Source organism: Parasteatoda tepidariorum, chromosome 9 (assembly GCF_043381705.1).
Source record: "Parasteatoda tepidariorum isolate YZ-2023 chromosome 9, CAS_Ptep_4.0, whole genome shotgun sequence".
Taxonomy (NCBI): Eukaryota; Metazoa; Arthropoda; class Arachnida; order Araneae; family Theridiidae; genus Parasteatoda; species Parasteatoda tepidariorum.
The window spans coordinates 69,960,063-69,968,040 of record NC_092212.1 but is presented as its reverse complement, the minus strand read 5'-3'; positions in this window follow the sequence as shown (position 1 = coordinate 69,968,040).

The window sequence follows — 7,978 nt, the reverse complement described above, 5'->3', positions numbered from 1 at the left end:
GTTGAACCAGGTTTTATTATTTTCATATTTTATTATTTATGTAGTTGGCTTAAAATCATGTTTACTTTTCAGCGTAAAAAGAAAAAATTATATTAAAAAGAATATATTAACACGAAGATATTAACAAAAAGGAAAAATATTAAGAAAATATTGGCTAAGCCTGAACTACCTTATGAAAATATTAACAAAAACTGAACAAATACTTTTAAAGGGTATTGCATTTTTTATTTGGAAAGAAAAGGAAAATGTTAATTTTCTTAAATAAAAATATTTCTTAACATAGACTTCTCTTCAAATTTAATTTTTGAAAATACTAATGTTTTCAAATTATCTTTAAAAAATATTTCTTCATTGTTTGTTTTATATTTCTTACTTCAAAACTTTCTTTTGATATAAAGAACCTTTTTTTTAGTTCTTGACATTTTTATGAATCAAATGGTAGGTTTAAAATATTTAAAATACCTTCCTATAAAAATTTATTGTATTACGATATATTTCCTTATTTTTTTAAATGAAGTCAAATACTTTGAAGGTATTGCAAAGTGAAATATGATCTTAACTATTTTAACGCCTTTTTAAACTACTATAGGTTTTCAGCTTTCTCTAAGAAGTTAATAAGCTGAAAAAGCTTTGTATATTTTAAAAGAAAACAGCACTAAAATATTCAGTCCTTTTTGTCTATCAAAAAACAAAAAGGGTTTTAGTTAGCAGTTTTTATTAAAAATGAGCTCGTTTTGCTTCCTCGAAGAAAAAAGAAAAACCTTTAAGTAAAATAAAACTTTATCATTAGAGTTTTTATTATCTGTAAAATTCTTTCGTTGCTTAAATACAAATAGAAATACAAAAAAATGATTATGAGCTAGTATTAGCCTACACTTTTATACATTTTTGTTTTATGTGTTTGCGATTGATTCTCAGACATAGAATATCAAATAAACTTTAAAGAAAAAATCTATATATTTTTCTTTATCATTGAATAAATAAATGAGCTATTCTAATTTAAACGCTAGGTAATATTTAGTTCTGTAATTGGAGAAAGAAATGAAAAAAAGTGTATTTCGTCATAATGAAAAAAGTCATTTTCTTCAGATAATTACTGGTTAATTTTTTCAGAAGTAAAGTATGCCAATATGAAAAAGTGAAAACTCATTTTACTAAAAACCAATGTATTTCAAGATAAAAAAGAATAAAACATGTAATTTTATTTTTTGCTTTGAAAAGTATTTCTGTTATTTCATTATTTCTTAAATTTTTATGGCTCAATATAATGATATAAAAGATTTTAACTCCTGAAAACAAACTCAAAAATAACTGATAATTAAAGAAAATTATAATTTTTGGGAAACGTTAGACGAAAGAAATATATGGTTCGGTGCTCTCTCTTTAGGAAGCAACGTTTTATACTCAATGAGTTTGAAAAATTAGTTACCTCAATTATCAACAGAGGGTGCAGCTTACTGAGAAGAAATGAAAGAAAAAAGGTTTTCAGAATAACTACCTTTTACAGGAGTAAATTGATAATCAGAGGATATATTTACGTATTTAAATTTACATATATGAAGACAAAAATGACGGAAGCCACTCAGAAACGTTTAGTTTAACTTGTCTGACAAGCGAATAAAGACATAAATTTATTGTGCTCCTTTCTTTAATTTCAACAAGAACAATTTTTAGAGAACTTAATTTAGAAATTTCTTATGAAAAACACCTGATTTCATTAAAAGAATGTAGATGGCCAAGCATTTTTATCTCTCTCCACTTTTCTAAAAATGACTTGACTTCTAAAAATCACTTGAGTCCTGGATAATTTTTAAGACTACCAATATACGAACTGATTTCTTCATTTATTCTATAATGCTTCAATTTTTTGCAAAAGGCGTTGTAAAACCTTAAGGCTACAAATTATTGGAAAATTAATAAATTTTTCTGAGACATTCCTACTTTTTGAAGAAAAAAAAATATTTTGTTATTTTCGATAAAATGTGGTAGGTATTACATATTAAAAGGCATGAAGTCAAAAATTAAAGTTAAATTTGGAGAACTAAAAGAAAATCCAGCTAAAGTGTGCAAACCGCGAAAGGGGTGCGTATTTTTACCTGATATCGCAAGTTATTAAATTCCTTCAAATTATTTTATTACTTTACAAAAAGAAATATTATTTTATCAAAACATTTCGAATGTTTTATAAAGTTCGATTGCGATATTCTGTACTAGTGAAAAAATATTCAGCTAAGCGAAATGGATTTGAATGTCATAAAACATAAAAAAAAATACCAACCCTCTTTTTTGATATATTCTGCATATATTCGTGCACAGTGATACACTGTAAAAAAATTTCGTGTATGGAAGCACCAAAAATAATGTCAACTCTTTTACATCACAGGGTTCTTTCACTAAGTGTTCCACTCTACCGAAGGATAGTTTCTGGTGCAGTGAAACATCTAAAATGATCATTTACACTAATTGGTGTTAATAATACACCACCATTGTTGTTCAGTAACATTAATATTTACTGTGAAATATGGTACACATAAGAATCAGTGAAGATACTTTTACGATGCAATCGGAATCATAATCATTAATTTAAAATAGGTATAGACAATATTAATTTAAATAGAATAAGTTTTTAATCAAACATACACACAGAACAGACAGAATATTGATTTGAATTGAAACAAAACCAAATTGAATAAAAGTGAACTATTGAAAATATATTTCATACAATTGACACATTTATGTAAATCTAAGAGAAAAGAAAATATTTTCGTAATACAACATAACATACATTCAACATTCATATATTGAACAAGCATACACAACATACAGCATACATACATAAAACATACATACGTACACGTATTTAAAAAAATATATGAGTAGTTTGTCTAATCAATCCGACAAATAAAAAGTAATCGGCAAATAAAAAACAATAATCAATACCTTTCATCAATCATTAAAGAAGATTGATACTCTCTTGGCTATGATCACTTTGTCATTTAAATCCGACAGGAACACTGTTAGAATTTTCATTCTGAAATTAAAGTAAAATAACCGGCAGTCTGTCCATTCAATTAACAGTAAAATTTACTGTAAGGAGCATTTTATTTTTAACTTTTGCGGTTTTGAAATCATTTGCAACTAATATGATTTCGAAATAATAAAAAAGAAAATTTACGGGGGACATCGTAGTTAGGGGTTTTGCCAGGTAATAAGCATTGTAGTTAGATCCTGGTTAAGTTGTGTTTTATCAAATCAACCGTGGAATGTGATTAAAGTTGTTTATTTGGGTGGTTCGCCTGTTGTGAGAATTGGGTAATACTCGACTTATGTTTTGTGTGAAACAGCTTTATAGTGCTGTCATATGTGTGTGAATCAGAGTATCGTATAACAACACAGGGTGAAGAATTGGGGATTGGAGGGCACTTCATGTGTTGAAAGGAATGACGGGTATATTGTGGTGTCGACTCTGAGACTCAGACTCCGGTTCTGTCTGCATTAGATTGTCAGATGAACCCTCTCGGCTATAATACGTATGCAATGAACTAAGTGGTTTCATTAGGTGGCCCTACTTGATACCACCTTCTTAACCATAGATTTATCAATTCTTGTTGCTAAGATTTAACTTTACCCTTTGAAGCATGTAAGAACACTCGATTTGGTATTAACTTGAAATGAAGTAATTATTCACACATTTTTCACATTTACACTCGATTTTTTTTAACACCAAATTTGGATAGGTATTACATCACAGTTTTTACAGTGTAGCGAAAAAAGTTAAGCAATTTAAAAGTAAATAAATTGAAAATTGAGAAAAAAAGTCTTTAACTGATGTTAATGTTTTTATTATTTTTTTCAAGATTCAAAAAAGTGAAAAAAATATATCTTCGTTTAAATTGTGTTTTAAAATTAATTAAAATAAGTGTAACATATTTTCCATATCATTGTTTGGTAATTTTTCTTCAATAGGAGCGTTTAATTGAATTTTTATTAAAATAATTACGATGTAAAATACCAAGAAGTATTTTAACATTCAAGGAAAATTGTAGAATGTAGCTCTATAAGTTTTTATTTCAGGTTGTTTCACCTATCGTGAGAGATGGGAAATACTAGAGTCTTCTGTGTTTAGCAGCTTCACGGTACTGCTCTCTATGAGTGAATGAGAATATCGTATTCCAGTTGTTCAGAAACACAAACTGGCGAGTGCAGTACACTGGAATGCACCCATCTGCAAGGAACTAATGACTTCATTAGGTGGGCTTAGCTGATGCATATTTAACCATTAATCATTTAACTATATTGGGTGGAAGTAATAATTAAACGGTTTTTCTCACAGTTAGTAGTTTGAATACCATTTATTATTATTGACCTTATTTATAGTTATTTAATTGTTTTGTTAGAATATGGTAAAATAGCAATTAAATAAATTGCTATTTAACAATTTTTTCAGCAAAATTTCTAACAATGCATGGAAGAAATAGGTCAAAAACTGTTTGAAATAGGTCAAAAACTGTGCGCAAAATAAATCACTCAATTAAAATAATTTTCTTGCTTATTTTCAATCAACCATGCTTATGCAGAAAGCTACCTGCTGCAGCAATCTTTTCCTCACTAAGTAGCAGGTTTGCTGTAAGAGATCAAGCAGATGAACATTACACAAAAATATACTAAAACTAGAATTTATGCTTCATAAACACTGTACATAATTTATTTTTTGGATTTAACTATCATAGGACTAAAAGGAAATGTTTACACAATAGAAATATTTTTTAAAATAATTTTTATTCCTATTTTCTAGTTAAATATATTATACTTTCAATAAAATTATTGTAAGATAAAAGTTGCGTATTTATATATATTTGTTTTTAAATTGACATGAAAAAATTACTCTTTTGGCATTAAGAGTATTTTCTTAAATATATAAAAAAATCAGAATTCTTTCGAAGTAAATGTTACATTGCCATTTTTTAAGGTAAAAGAATAAGGTTTTTTATGAACTTCAAATTTTATCTTCGAAAATAAAAACACTTCTACTTTACCCAGCCATTATAATGCATTTTCAATTTTTCCCCTTTTACATTGAAATAGATAAGCTGAAACTTCTTTTAAAATATCTAGTATCTTTTTCGCTAAAAAAAAAAGAAGAAAAAAAAGACTTTTCGTTAGAATTATTTTTTTCGTCCTTTGAAATGCTCATTTTAAATTTAGATAGATTAAAACTAACTAGAGTAACAATAAAAAGTACAAAATTAATATAATATTTTTATGTTTTGTCACTTGTTTGGTTAGCCAATTACAAGGGAATAAACACAAATGTCTTAATGCGTTTTTCCAAATCTGATGCATATTGCGATAAAAACATGCACGCTCATTAACAACTTTAAAACTGGTTTTCGCGTACATGGACACAATTTTAAGGAGTAAAAAAATTAACCAAAAGTATGCTATTCATTATTATAGTCGATATTTTTAAGTAATGAAATCATTGACTAAAATGTACTTTTTTTGAATATGACTTTCTTTCTGAGTGATGAACATGACTTTCCGTCCAACAAATTCTGATTCTGGACCCCCTAAATATGAGGGATAGTCACAATCTCTACATGAACCCAATGACTAAGGCAAGGGTGTGGTTGAAACTCTGGTTCACTTAAGGCTAATTTCTATTTTTGAGTACTTAATTATGTAATTTTAATTTGTATAAATGATAAAAAAAAGTAAGGCCGGGATAGCCTGGTTGGTTGGGCACTAGCCCCATGTCTAAGAGGTCGCGAGTTCGATCCCGCCGGCTAAGGACACCTCGTGTAATAAATGGTGACTGATGCACGTTAAATCTGTCGAGTCACAAAGTCCCCCATTTTCCCATAGCAAATCATAACTCTGAGAGCACTGATCCCGAAGTTTCCCTGTCTTCTGGATTGGTACAAAATTACAAGGCTACGGAGTTGAACATTAGTAGTCGTGAACCGAAAATTTTGCTGGCTGTTCAACAACGGTTGGAAAGTAAGAAAACAAAAATAAAAATAATAAAAATGGTAAAAGTAAATTAATAATAAATTACATTTACTCTTAAAATTTTCAAAAAAGTATTTCTTCTTACAAATATAGTAATGGGTGATTTTCAAATTTGGGGCATGCTTGAAACGGAAATAAAATTGAGTTAGAATTTAAACCTGTGCAGATCTTTTAAGTCATCACTGAACTAAAAAGTACATTAACAGGTAACAGACTGGGAAATTTTGCATTATTAAATTTTTCATTACTACTGCGCTTAAACATTTCAGTCTCATAACTTCATTGCTGAACTATGGTTCACAGACTTTATTTTGTATGTGACAAACAGTTAAAAATTCTTCACTAATTACCTTTAAAAAGTTGGCAAAAAATCTGGCAACATAAAAAAAACTCATTTTTTAAATTTTCAAAAATCTTCAAAAGTAATCTTTTATCTCAACTTCATTTTTTAAAATGATTATTCCCAAATAGTGAATCATATAAGCAAAATTGAAAAACGGTAGCATCATCTACTGAATAATTTTAAAAATTATTTTTTTGGCAACAAACCTTACAATAGCAGACCAGACATTTCTCTTGGATCATACAAAATAATTAATATGTATCAGCAAATCTTTTTTTAAAAAAATCAAATATTTTTTTCTAGGCGTATTATGGAATACTTTTTTTGAAGCTATCCTACAAATTGGAAATTGGTAAAACATCAAAAAAGAATTTGACTTAGGCTTTTTGGATAGTCTAATTTCTAGGATGGCTCTTTGTTAAAAATTTGTAGAAAATTAAAACATTAGACAAATGTTTATAATGATAAGAATATAAAACCATATCCTTATGCATTTTCCAAATCACAAGCATCTTAATCAACCGGTTATTGAATTCTATAAATAAAAATATTCTTCAATCCATCGTAATTTGTGTCACCTTACATGTTTGGTGGGGTGAGATTAGTAGATAAATAAAAGCAAGCCATAAAATTTCAATTTTTACAAAAATGCAGATTAACAATTTCATTTAGGTAGAAGAAACAGGCACAAAGAAGTATTAAAAATAAAATGGCAATGACAGGTTAGCACTAATTTAATAAAAAACAAAACCAGATGCACATAGTAAGAAGGAAAATTATATAACCAGACGAAGAAGACAATAGATATCACAGAAACTGCTTTTCTTTACTGTAAGAACTGAGATGCATTATCTTTTCAAATTTGAAGTTGAAAAACTTTAAGGAAGGAGCATTATTTCAAATTTAGACCAATTGAGATTTCATAGAGGTTAGTTAAATTTAAATATCAATGATTGATAAAGCTTACGCTGTATCAAATGCATTTACTCCATTCCTGGTTGTCAACAGGCAGGGTGATCAGTTGTCGTTTTAGAATGCTCCGTAAATTTTGGAGGAATAAAGATATATTGATGTTTTATTTGTGTTTCATAAGATATAATTGATGATAGAGGAATAAAGCTACATGTAATGAGTGAGTTTTCTTAATTATCAACATTATTTCTGAAGATCTCACCAATTTTAATTCTCGATCTATAATGGCGGAGATCGAAGATTAAGGCTTAGCTATTGACTCCAGACCTTACAGGAGGGCAAGTTCATAGTCGATTATTTTCCAGTAATTGCCATATTCTTGACGAATTGATTTAACATACTAAACATATTTTATTTTAAAAAAGTTTTAATTTTCTTTACTGATTGAACAAGAACGTCGGTTGTGGTCGGGTGATTTCAATTTTCTTGAGTGAATGATTTCACAAGCTAATCACGTAAACTGTTATAAAAATATTCTCAGTTTTTAATTGTGAAATAAAGATATTTATGTTTTTTATAGTGTTTTTGCCAAGATTTGAAAATCCTGTATGAAATAATTTTAAAATATTTAAATTTCATTCATTTCAGTTTTGTAAAGCCTAGTTCAAATTCATATAAATATTCTCTAAGTGCTGTGTGTATGCTTAATTT